At 42.9% G+C, this 9717-nt stretch overlaps 30 non-coding genes across 30 annotated transcripts; all 30 read left to right on the plus strand.

Annotated features, from left to right (window-relative positions):
* Positions 1 to 254: 254 nt before the first annotated feature.
* Positions 255 to 327, plus strand: trnav-uac (transfer RNA valine (anticodon UAC)). Its single transcript has one exon. It is a non-coding gene; the product is annotated as a tRNA-Val (tRNA).
* Positions 328 to 742: 415 nt separating this feature from the next.
* Positions 743 to 815, plus strand: trnav-cac (transfer RNA valine (anticodon CAC)). The gene has a single exon. It is a non-coding gene; the product is annotated as a tRNA-Val (tRNA).
* Positions 816 to 1080: 265 nt separating this feature from the next.
* On the plus strand, positions 1081 to 1153 carry trnav-uac (transfer RNA valine (anticodon UAC)). Its single transcript has one exon. It is a non-coding gene; the product is annotated as a tRNA-Val (tRNA).
* Positions 1154 to 1372: 219 nt separating this feature from the next.
* On the plus strand, positions 1373 to 1445 carry trnav-aac (transfer RNA valine (anticodon AAC)). Its single transcript has one exon. It is a non-coding gene; the product is annotated as a tRNA-Val (tRNA).
* Positions 1446 to 1568: 123 nt separating this feature from the next.
* Positions 1569 to 1641, plus strand: trnav-cac (transfer RNA valine (anticodon CAC)). Its single transcript has one exon. It is a non-coding gene; the product is annotated as a tRNA-Val (tRNA).
* A 557-nt stretch (positions 1642 to 2198) lies between these two features.
* trnav-aac (transfer RNA valine (anticodon AAC)) lies at positions 2199 to 2271 on the plus strand. Its single transcript has one exon. It is a non-coding gene; the product is annotated as a tRNA-Val (tRNA).
* A 123-nt stretch (positions 2272 to 2394) lies between these two features.
* On the plus strand, positions 2395 to 2467 carry trnav-cac (transfer RNA valine (anticodon CAC)). Its single transcript has one exon. It is a non-coding gene; the product is annotated as a tRNA-Val (tRNA).
* A 265-nt stretch (positions 2468 to 2732) lies between these two features.
* Positions 2733 to 2805, plus strand: trnav-uac (transfer RNA valine (anticodon UAC)). The gene has a single exon. It is a non-coding gene; the product is annotated as a tRNA-Val (tRNA).
* Positions 2806 to 3024: 219 nt separating this feature from the next.
* Positions 3025 to 3097, plus strand: trnav-aac (transfer RNA valine (anticodon AAC)). Its single transcript has one exon. It is a non-coding gene; the product is annotated as a tRNA-Val (tRNA).
* A 123-nt stretch (positions 3098 to 3220) lies between these two features.
* trnav-cac (transfer RNA valine (anticodon CAC)) lies at positions 3221 to 3293 on the plus strand. Its single transcript has one exon. It is a non-coding gene; the product is annotated as a tRNA-Val (tRNA).
* Positions 3294 to 3850: 557 nt separating this feature from the next.
* trnav-aac (transfer RNA valine (anticodon AAC)) lies at positions 3851 to 3923 on the plus strand. The gene has a single exon. It is a non-coding gene; the product is annotated as a tRNA-Val (tRNA).
* Positions 3924 to 4046: 123 nt separating this feature from the next.
* On the plus strand, positions 4047 to 4119 carry trnav-cac (transfer RNA valine (anticodon CAC)). The gene has a single exon. It is a non-coding gene; the product is annotated as a tRNA-Val (tRNA).
* A 265-nt stretch (positions 4120 to 4384) lies between these two features.
* trnav-uac (transfer RNA valine (anticodon UAC)) lies at positions 4385 to 4457 on the plus strand. The gene has a single exon. It is a non-coding gene; the product is annotated as a tRNA-Val (tRNA).
* A 219-nt stretch (positions 4458 to 4676) lies between these two features.
* Positions 4677 to 4749, plus strand: trnav-aac (transfer RNA valine (anticodon AAC)). Its single transcript has one exon. It is a non-coding gene; the product is annotated as a tRNA-Val (tRNA).
* A 123-nt stretch (positions 4750 to 4872) lies between these two features.
* Positions 4873 to 4945, plus strand: trnav-cac (transfer RNA valine (anticodon CAC)). The gene has a single exon. It is a non-coding gene; the product is annotated as a tRNA-Val (tRNA).
* Positions 4946 to 5210: 265 nt separating this feature from the next.
* trnav-uac (transfer RNA valine (anticodon UAC)) lies at positions 5211 to 5283 on the plus strand. Its single transcript has one exon. It is a non-coding gene; the product is annotated as a tRNA-Val (tRNA).
* Positions 5284 to 5502: 219 nt separating this feature from the next.
* On the plus strand, positions 5503 to 5575 carry trnav-aac (transfer RNA valine (anticodon AAC)). Its single transcript has one exon. It is a non-coding gene; the product is annotated as a tRNA-Val (tRNA).
* A 123-nt stretch (positions 5576 to 5698) lies between these two features.
* trnav-cac (transfer RNA valine (anticodon CAC)) lies at positions 5699 to 5771 on the plus strand. The gene has a single exon. It is a non-coding gene; the product is annotated as a tRNA-Val (tRNA).
* A 557-nt stretch (positions 5772 to 6328) lies between these two features.
* Positions 6329 to 6401, plus strand: trnav-aac (transfer RNA valine (anticodon AAC)). Its single transcript has one exon. It is a non-coding gene; the product is annotated as a tRNA-Val (tRNA).
* Positions 6402 to 6524: 123 nt separating this feature from the next.
* trnav-cac (transfer RNA valine (anticodon CAC)) lies at positions 6525 to 6597 on the plus strand. Its single transcript has one exon. It is a non-coding gene; the product is annotated as a tRNA-Val (tRNA).
* Positions 6598 to 6862: 265 nt separating this feature from the next.
* trnav-uac (transfer RNA valine (anticodon UAC)) lies at positions 6863 to 6935 on the plus strand. Its single transcript has one exon. It is a non-coding gene; the product is annotated as a tRNA-Val (tRNA).
* Positions 6936 to 7154: 219 nt separating this feature from the next.
* On the plus strand, positions 7155 to 7227 carry trnav-aac (transfer RNA valine (anticodon AAC)). Its single transcript has one exon. It is a non-coding gene; the product is annotated as a tRNA-Val (tRNA).
* Positions 7228 to 7350: 123 nt separating this feature from the next.
* trnav-cac (transfer RNA valine (anticodon CAC)) lies at positions 7351 to 7423 on the plus strand. Its single transcript has one exon. It is a non-coding gene; the product is annotated as a tRNA-Val (tRNA).
* Positions 7424 to 7688: 265 nt separating this feature from the next.
* trnav-uac (transfer RNA valine (anticodon UAC)) lies at positions 7689 to 7761 on the plus strand. The gene has a single exon. It is a non-coding gene; the product is annotated as a tRNA-Val (tRNA).
* Positions 7762 to 7980: 219 nt separating this feature from the next.
* Positions 7981 to 8053, plus strand: trnav-aac (transfer RNA valine (anticodon AAC)). The gene has a single exon. It is a non-coding gene; the product is annotated as a tRNA-Val (tRNA).
* Positions 8054 to 8176: 123 nt separating this feature from the next.
* On the plus strand, positions 8177 to 8249 carry trnav-cac (transfer RNA valine (anticodon CAC)). The gene has a single exon. It is a non-coding gene; the product is annotated as a tRNA-Val (tRNA).
* Positions 8250 to 8806: 557 nt separating this feature from the next.
* trnav-aac (transfer RNA valine (anticodon AAC)) lies at positions 8807 to 8879 on the plus strand. Its single transcript has one exon. It is a non-coding gene; the product is annotated as a tRNA-Val (tRNA).
* Positions 8880 to 9002: 123 nt separating this feature from the next.
* trnav-cac (transfer RNA valine (anticodon CAC)) lies at positions 9003 to 9075 on the plus strand. The gene has a single exon. It is a non-coding gene; the product is annotated as a tRNA-Val (tRNA).
* Positions 9076 to 9340: 265 nt separating this feature from the next.
* Positions 9341 to 9413, plus strand: trnav-uac (transfer RNA valine (anticodon UAC)). The gene has a single exon. It is a non-coding gene; the product is annotated as a tRNA-Val (tRNA).
* Positions 9414 to 9632: 219 nt separating this feature from the next.
* trnav-aac (transfer RNA valine (anticodon AAC)) lies at positions 9633 to 9705 on the plus strand. The gene has a single exon. It is a non-coding gene; the product is annotated as a tRNA-Val (tRNA).
* The last annotated feature ends 12 nt before the right edge of the window (positions 9706 to 9717 follow it).

Consider the following 9717-nt stretch of genomic DNA (forward strand, 5'->3'; position numbering starts at 1 on the left):
TGCTAACATTTTTTCAGTGGTTTTCTGTTGAGCGGGTCAGAACACTTGCAGGGCGATTTGTGGTGTAAATTCTTTAGAAAAGGACTAAAACAAAACAAATGACCATTGAAGTTTCCTGTAGAGTAATAAAAAATGTTTAGTCTGCCAACAAAAATAGCAGCTTTTTGCCATTTTAAGGACAGTGGGCAGTCTATCGTTTCAGTCGCTTTTGAACAAGCGTACGCTAAAAGAGGTCGGACTGTCTTCAAAGATAAGTTTCCGTAGTGTAGTGGTTATCACGTTCGCTTTACACGCGAAAGGTCCTCAGTTCGAAACTGGGCGGAAACAAGTAAAGGGGTTTTTAATATACGTGCTGAAATTCGCAACAAATTTTTTGGACTATTGAAATTAGGTGAGGGCAATTGTACCAAAGAGCTGTAGGCAGACTGCCATTCCGAATGAGCTCTTATCTGTTGTTTGTGGAATTTAAACAGCTTGTCACAATGCTTGCAGGAAAGATTATGGGATGGAGCCATTTTCGAAAAAGCACATATCTTACATAAGGAGGTTTCTGTAGTGTAGTGGTGATCACCTTCGCCTAACACGCGAAAGGGCCTCGGTTCGAAACCGAGCAGAAACAGCAATTGGCTTTTGGCAGAAAATTTAAACTGTTTGCCACAACAGGAGGGCTCAGCGCACTTTTCCTTTGTACACTTTTTAACAAGCCTGCACCAGAAGATTTCTGTCTGCACATAAAGGGCTTGTTTCCGTAGTGTAGTGGTTATCACGTTCGCCTCACACGCGAAAGGTCCCCAGTTCGAAACTGGGCGGAAACTGTGGATGGTCTTTGCTAACATTTTTCAGTGGTTTTCTGTTGAGCGGGTCAGAACACTTGCAGGGCGATTTGCGGTGTAAATTCTTTAGAAAAGGACTAAAACAAAACAAATGACCATTGAAGTTTCCTGTAGAGTAATAAAAAATGTTTAGTCTGCCAACAAAAATAGCAGCTTTTTGCCATTTTAAGGACAGTGGGCAGTCTATCGTTTCAGTCGCTTTTGAACAAGCGTACGCTAAAAGAGGTCGGACTGTCTTCCAAGATAAGTTTCCGTAGTGTAGTGGTTATCACGTTCGCTTTACACGCGAAAGGTCCTCAGTTCGAAACTGGGCGGAAACAAGTAAAGGGGATTATAATATACGTGCTGAAATTCGCAACAAAGTTTTTGGACTATTGAAATTAGGTGAGGGCAATTGTACCAAAGAGCTGTAGGCAGACTGCCATTCCGAATGAGCTCTTATCTGTTGTTTGTGGAATTTAAACAGCTTGTCACAATGCTTGCAGGAAAGATTATGGGATGGAGCCATTTTCAAAAAAGCACATATCTTACATAAGGAGGTTTCTGTAGTGTAGTGGTGATCACGTTCGCCTAACACGCGAAAGGGCCTCGGTTCGAAACCGAGCAGAAACAGCAATTGGCTTTTGGCAGAAAATTTAAACTGTTTGCCACAACAGGAGGGCTCAGCTCACTTTTCCTTTGTACACTTTTTAACAAGCCTGCACCAGAAGATTTCTGTCTGCACATAAAGGGCTTGTTTCCGTAGTGTAGTGGTTATCACGTTCGCCTCACACGCGAAAGGTCCCCAGTTCGAAACTGGGCGGAAACTGTGGATGGTCTTTGCTAACATTTTTCAGTGGTTTTCTGTAGAGCAGGTCAGAACACTTGCAGGGCGATTTGCGGTGTAAATTCTTTAGAAAAGGACTAAAACAAAACAAATGACCATTGAAGTTTCCTGTAGAGTAATAAAAAATGTTAAGTCTGCCAACAAAAATAGCAGCTTTTTGCCATTTTAAGGACAGTGGGCAGTCTATCGTTTCAGTCGCTTTTGAACAAGCGCACGCTAAAAGAGGTCGGACTGTCTTCCAAGTTAAGTTTCCGTAGTGTAGTGGTTATCACGTTCGCTTTACACGCGAAAGGTCCTCAGTCCGAAACTGGGCGGAAACAAGTAAAGGGGATTATAATATACGTGCTGAAATTCGCAACAAAGTTTTTGGACTATTGAAATTAGGTGAGGGCAATTGTACCAAAGAGCTGTAGGCAGACTGCCATTCCGAATGAGCTCTTATCTGTTGTTTGTGGAATTTAAACAGCTTGTCACAATGCTTGCAGGAAAGATTATGGGATGGAGCCATTTTCGAAAAAGCACATGTCTTACATAAGGAGGTTTCTGTAGTGTAGTGGTGATCACGTTCGCCTAACACGCGAAAGGGCCTCGGTTCGAAACCGAGCAGAAACAGCAATTGGCTTTTGGCAGAAAATTTAAACTGTTTGCCACAACAGGAGGGCTCAGCTCACTTTTCCTTTGTACACTTTTTAACAAGCCTGCACCAGAAGATTTCTGTCTGCACATAAAGGGCTTGTTTCCGTAGTGTAGTGGTTATCACGTTCGCCTCACACGCGAAAGGTCCCCAGTTCGAAACTGGGCGGAAACTGTGGATGGTCTTTGCTAACATTTTTCAGTGGTTTTCTGTTGAGCAGGTCAGAACACTTGCAGGGCGATTTGCGGTGTAAATTCTTTAGAAAAGGACTAAAACAAAACAAATGACCATTGAAGTTTCCTGTAGAGTAATAAAAAATGTTTAGTCTGCCAACAAAAATAGCAGCTTTTTGCCATTTTAAGGACAGTGGGCAGTCTATCGTTTCAGTCGCTTTTGAACAAGCGTACGCTAAAAGAGGTCGGACTGTCTTCCAAGATAAGTTTCCGTAGTGTAGTGGTTATCACGTTCGCTTTACACGCGAAAGGTCCTCAGTTCGAAACTGGGCGGAAACAAGTAAAGGGGTTTTTAAAATACGTGCTGAAATTCGCAACAAAGTTTTTGGACTATTGAAATTAGGTGAGGGCAATTGTACCAAAGAGCTGTAGGCAGACTGCCATTCCGAATGAGCTCTTATCTGTTGTTTGTGGAATTTAAACAGCTTGTCACAATGCTTGCAGGAAAGATTATGGGATGGAGCCATTTTCGAAAAAGCACATATCTTACATAAGGAGGTTTCTGTAGTGTAGTGGTGATCACGTTCGCCTAACACGCGAAAGGGCCTCGGTTCGAAACCGAGCAGAAACAGCAATTGGCTTTTGGCAGAAAATTTAAACTGTTTGCCACAACAGGAGGGCTCAGCTCACTTTTCCTTTGTACACTTTTTAACAAGCCTGCACCAGAAGATTTCTGTCTGCACATAAAGGGCTTGTTTCCGTAGTGTAGTGGTTATCACGTTCGCCTCACACGCGAAAGGTCCCCAGTTCGAAACTGGGCGGAAACTGTGGATGGTCTTTGCTAACATTTTTCAGTGGTTTTCTGTAGAGCAGGTCAGAACACTTGCAGGGCGATTTGCGGTGTAAATTCTTTAGAAAAGGACTAAAACAAAACAAATGACCATTGAAGTTTCCTGTAGAGTAATAAAAAATGTTAAGTCTGCCAACAAAAATAGCAGCTTTTTGCCATTTTAAGGACAGTGGGCAGTCTATCGTTTCAGTCGCTTTTGAACAAGCGCACGCTAAAAGAGGTCGGACTGTCTTCCAAGTTAAGTTTCCGTAGTGTAGTGGTTATCACGTTCGCTTTACACGCGAAAGGTCCTCAGTCCGAAACTGGGCGGAAACAAGTAAAGGGGATTATAATATACGTGCTGAAATTCGCAACAAAGTTTTTGGACTATTGAAATTAGGTGAGGGCAATTGTACCAAAGAGCTGTAGGCAGACTGCCATTCCGAATGAGCTCTTATCTGTTGTTTGTGGAATTTAAACAGCTTGTCACAATGCTTGCAGGAAAGATTATGGGATGGAGCCATTTTCGAAAAAGCACATGTCTTACATAAGGAGGTTTCTGTAGTGTAGTGGTGATCACGTTCGCCTAACACGCGAAAGGGCCTCGGTTCGAAACCGAGCAGAAACAGCAATTGGCTTTTGGCAGAAAATTTAAACTGTTTGCCACAACAGGAGGGCTCAGCTCACTTTTCCTTTGTACACTTTTTAACAAGCCTGCACCAGAAGATTTCTGTCTGCACATAAAGGGCTTGTTTCCGTAGTGTAGTGGTTATCACGTTCGCCTCACACGCGAAAGGTCCCCAGTTCGAAACTGGGCGGAAACTGTGGATGGTCTTTGCTAACATTTTTCAGTGGTTTTCTGTTGAGCAGGTCAGAACACTTGCAGGGCGATTTGCGGTGTAAATTCTTTAGAAAAGGACTAAAACAAAACAAATGACCATTGAAGTTTCCTGTAGAGTAATAAAAAATGTTTAGTCTGCCAACAAAAATAGCAGCTTTTTGCCATTTTAAGGACAGTGGGCAGTCTATCGTTTCAGTCGCTTTTGAACAAGCGTACGCTAAAAGAGGTCGGACTGTCTTCCAAGATAAGTTTCCGTAGTGTAGTGGTTATCACGTTCGCTTTACACGCGAAAGGTCCTCAGTTCGAAACTGGGCGGAAACAAGTAAAGGGGTTTTTAAAATACGTGCTGAAATTCGCAACAAAGTTTTTGGACTATTGAAATTAGGTGAGGGCAATTGTACCAAAGAGCTGTAGGCAGACTGCCATTCCGAATGAGCTCTTATCTGTTGTTTGTGGAATTTAAACAGCTTGTCACAATGCTTGCAGGAAAGATTATGGGATGGAGCCATTTTCGAAAAAGCACATATCTTACATAAGGAGGTTTCTGTAGTGTAGTGGTGATCACGTTCGCCTAACACGCGAAAGGGCCTCGGTTCGAAACCGAGCAGAAACAGCAATTGGCTTTTGGCAGAAAATTTAAACTGTTTGCCACAACAGGAGGGCTCAGCTCACTTTTCCTTTGTACACTTTTTAACAAGCCTGCACCAGAAGATTTCTGTCTGCACATAAAGGGCTTGTTTCCGTAGTGTAGTGGTTATCACGTTCGCCTCACACGCGAAAGGTCCCCAGTTCGAAACTGGGCGGAAACTGTGGATGGTCTTTGCTAACATTTTTCAGTGGTTTTCTGTTGAGCAGGTCAGAACACTTGCAGGGCGATTTGCGGTGTAAATTCTTTAGAAAAGGACTAAAACAAAACAAATGACCATTGAAGTTTCCTGTAGAGTAATAAAAAATGTTTAGTCTGCCAACAAAAATAGCAGCTTTTTGCCATTTTAAGGACAGTGGGCAGTCTATCGTTTCAGTCGCTTTTGAACAAGCGTACGCTAAAAGAGGTCGGACTGTCTTCCAAGATAAGTTTCCGTAGTGTAGTGGTTATCACGTTCGCTTTACACGCGAAAGGTCCTCAGTTCGAAACTGGGCGGAAACAAGTAAAGGGGTTCTTAATATACGTGCTGAAATTCGCAACAAAGTTTTTGGACTATTGAAATTAGGTGAGGGCAATTGTACCAAAGAGCTGTAGGCAGACTGCCATTCCGAATGAGCTCTTATCTGTTGTTTGTGGAATTTAAACAGCTTGTCACAATGCTTGCAGGAAAGATTATGGGATGGAGCCATTTTCAAAAAAGCACATATCTTACATAAGGAGGTTTCTGTAGTGTAGTGGTGATCACGTTCGCCTAACACGCGAAAGGGCCTCGGTTCGAAACCGAGCAGAAACAGCAATTGGCTTTTGGCAGAAAATTTAAACTGTTTGCCACAACAGGAGGGCTCAGCTCACTTTTCCTTTGTACACTTTTTAACAAGCCTGCACCAGAAGATTTCTGTCTGCACATAAAGGGCTTGTTTCCGTAGTGTAGTGGTTATCACGTTCGCCTCACACGCGAAAGGTCCCCAGTTCGAAACTGGGCGGAAACTGTGGATGGTCTTTGCTAACATTTTTCAGTGGTTTTCTGTAGAGCAGGTCAGAACACTTGCAGGGCGATTTGCGGTGTAAATTCTTTAGAAAAGGACTAAAACAAAACAAATGACCATTGAAGTTTCCTGTAGAGTAATAAAAAATGTTAAGTCTGCCAACAAAAATAGCAGCTTTTTGCCATTTTAAGGACAGTGGGCAGTCTATCGTTTCAGTCGCTTTTGAACAAGCGCACGCTAAAAGAGGTCGGACTGTCTTCCAAGTTAAGTTTCCGTAGTGTAGTGGTTATCACGTTCGCTTTACTCGCGAAAGGTCCTCAGTCCGAAACTGGGCGGAAACAAGTAAAGGGGATTATAATATACGTGCTGAAATTCGCAACAAAGTTTTTGGACTATTGAAATTAGGTGAGGGCAATTGTACCAAAGAGCTGTAGGCAGACTGCCATTCCGAATGAGCTCTTATCTGTTGTTTGTGGAATTTAAACAGCTTGTCACAATGCTTGCAGGAAAGATTATGGGATGGAGCCATTTTCGAAAAAGCACATGTCTTACATAAGGAGGTTTCTGTAGTGTAGTGGTGATCACGTTCGCCTAACACGCGAAAGGGCCTCGGTTCGAAACCGAGCAGAAACAGCAATTGGCTTTTGGCAGAAAATTTAAACTGTTTGCCACAACAGGAGGGCTCAGCTCACTTTTCCTTTGTACACTTTTTAACAAGCCTGCACCAGAAGATTTCTGTCTGCACATAAAGGGCTTGTTTCCGTAGTGTAGTGGTTATCACGTTCGCCTCACACGCGAAAGGTCCCCAGTTCGAAACTGGGCGGAAACTGTGGATGGTCTTTGCTAACATTTTTCAGTGGTTTTCTGTTGAGCAGGTCAGAACACTTGCAGGGCGATTTGCGGTGTAAATTCTTTAGAAAAGGACTAAAACAAAACAAATGACCATTGAAGTTTCCTGTAGAGTAATAAAAAATGTTTAGTCTGCCAACAAAAATAGCAGCTTTTTGCCATTTTAAGGACAGTGGGCAGTCTATCGTTTCAGTCGCTTTTGAACAAGCGTACGCTAAAAGAGGTCGGACTGTCTTCCAAGATAAGTTTCCGTAGTGTAGTGGTTATCACGTTCGCTTTACACGCGAAAGGTCCTCAGTTCGAAACTGGGCGGAAACAAGTAAAGGGGTTTTTAAAATACGTGCTGAAATTCGCAACAAAGTTTTTGGACTATTGAAATTAGGTGAGGGCAATTGTACCAAAGAGCTGTAGGCAGACTGCCATTCCGAATGAGCTCTTATCTGTTGTTTGTGGAATTTAAACAGCTTGTCACAATGCTTGCAGGAAAGATTATGGGATGGAGCCATTTTCGAAAAAGCACATATCTTACATAAGGAGGTTTCTGTAGTGTAGTGGTGATCACGTTCGCCTAACACGCGAAAGGGCCTCGGTTCGAAACCGAGCAGAAACAGCAATTGGCTTTTGGCAGAAAATTTAAACTGTTTGCCACAACAGGAGGGCTCAGCTCACTTTTCCTTTGTACACTTTTTAACAAGCCTGCACCAGAAGATTTCTGTCTGCACATAAAGGGCTTGTTTCCGTAGTGTAGTGGTTATCACGTTCGCCTCACACGCGAAAGGTCCCCAGTTCGAAACTGGGCGGAAACTGTGGATGGTCTTTGCTAACATTTTTCAGTGGTTTTCTGTTGAGCAGGTCAGAACACTTGCAGGGCGATTTGCGGTGTAAATTCTTTAGAAAAGGACTAAAACAAAACAAATGACCATTGAAGTTTCCTGTAGAGTAATAAAAAATGTTTAGTCTGCCAACAAAAATAGCAGCTTTTTGCCATTTTAAGGACAGTGGGCAGTCTATCGTTTCAGTCGCTTTTGAACAAGCGTACGCTAAAAGAGGTCGGACTGTCTTCCAAGATAAGTTTCCGTAGTGTAGTGGTTATCACGTTCGCTTTACACGCGAAAGGTCCTCAGTTCGAAACTGGGCGGAAACAAGTAAAGGGGTTCTTAATATACGTGCTGAAATTCGCAACAAAGTTTTTGGACTATTGAAATTAGGTGAGGGCAATTGTACCAAAGAGCTGTAGGCAGACTGCCATTCCGAATGAGCTCTTATCTGTTGTTTGTGGAATTTAAACAGCTTGTCACAATGCTTGCAGGAAAGATTATGGGATGGAGCCATTTTCGAAAAAGCACATATCTTACATAAGGAGGTTTCTGTAGTGTAGTGGTGATCACGTTCGCCTAACACGCGAAAGGGCCTCGGTTCGAAACCGAGCAGAAACAGCAATTGGCTTTTGGCAGAAAATTTAAACTGTTTGCCACAACAGGAGGGCTCAGCTCACTTTTCCTTTGTACACTTTTTAACAAGCCTGCACCAGAAGATTTCTGTCTGCACATAAAGGGCTTGTTTCCGTAGTGTAGTGGTTATCACGTTCGCCTCACACGCGAAAGGTCCCCAGTTCGAAACTGGGCGGAAACTGTGGATGGTCTTTGCTAACATTTTTCAGTGGTTTTCTGTAGAGCAGGTCAGAACACTTGCAGGGCGATTTGCGGTGTAAATTCTTTAGAAAAGGACTAAAACAAAACAAATGACCATTGAAGTTTCCTGTAGAGTAATAAAAAATGTTAAGTCTGCCAACAAAAATAGCAGCTTTTTGCCATTTTAAGGACAGTGGGCAGTCTATCGTTTCAGTCGCTTTTGAACAAGCGCACGCTAAAAGAGGTCGGACTGTCTTCCAAGTTAAGTTTCCGTAGTGTAGTGGTTATCACGTTCGCTTTACACGCGAAAGGTCCTCAGTCCGAAACTGGGCGGAAACAAGTAAAGGGGATTATAATATACGTGCTGAAATTCGCAACAAAGTTTTTGGACTATTGAAATTAGGTGAGGGCAATTGTACCAAAGAGCTGTAGGCAGACTGCCATTCCGAATGAGCTCTTATCTGTTGTTTGTGGAATTTAAACAGCTTGTCACAATGCTTGCAGGAAAGATTATGGGATGGAGCCATTTTCGAAAAAGCACATGTCTTACATAAGGAGGTTTCTGTAGTGTAGTGGTGATCACGTTCGCCTAACACGCGAAAGGGCCTCGGTTCGAAACCGAGCAGAAACAGCAATTGGCTTTTGGCAGAAAATTTAAACTGTTTGCCACAACAGGAGGGCTCAGCTCACTTTTCCTTTGTACACTTTTTAACAAGCCTGCACCAGAAGATTTCTGTCTGCACATAAAGGGCTTGTTTCCGTAGTGTAGTGGTTATCACGTTCGCCTCACACGCGAAAGGTCCCCAGTTCGAAACTGGGCGGAAACTGTGGATGGTCTTTGCTAACATTTTTCAGTGGTTTTCTGTTGAGCAGGTCAGAACACTTGCAGGGCGATTTGCGGTGTAAATTCTTTAGAAAAGGACTAAAACAAAACAAATGACCATTGAAGTTTCCTGTAGAGTAATAAAAAATGTTTAGTCTGCCAACAAAAATAGCAGCTTTTTGCCATTTTAAGGACAGTGGGCAGTCTATCGTTTCAGTCGCTTTTGAACAAGCGTACGCTAAAAGAGGTCGGACTGTCTTCCAAGATAAGTTTCCGTAGTGTAGTGGTTATCACGTTCGCTTTACACGCGAAAGGTCCTCAGTTCGAAACTGGGCGGAAACAAGTAAAGGGGTTTTTAAAATACGTGCTGAAATTCGCAACAAAGTTTTTGGACTATTGAAATTAGGTGAGGGCAATTGTACCAAAGAGCTGTAGGCAGACTGCCATTCCGAATGAGCTCTTATCTGTTGTTTGTGGAATTTAAACAGCTTGTCACAATGCTTGCAGGAAAGATTATGGGATGGAGCCATTTTCGAAAAAGCACATATCTTACATAAGGAGGTTTCTGTAGTGTAGTGGTGATCACGTTCGCCTAACACGCGAAAGGGCCTCGGTTCGAAACCGAGCAGAAACAGCAATTGGCTTT

The sequence above is a fragment of the Pimephales promelas genome, chromosome 13 (genome assembly GCF_988280905.1).
Source record: "Pimephales promelas chromosome 13, fPimPro1.hap1.1, whole genome shotgun sequence".
Lineage (NCBI taxonomy): Eukaryota > Metazoa > Chordata > Actinopteri > Cypriniformes > Leuciscidae > Pimephales > Pimephales promelas.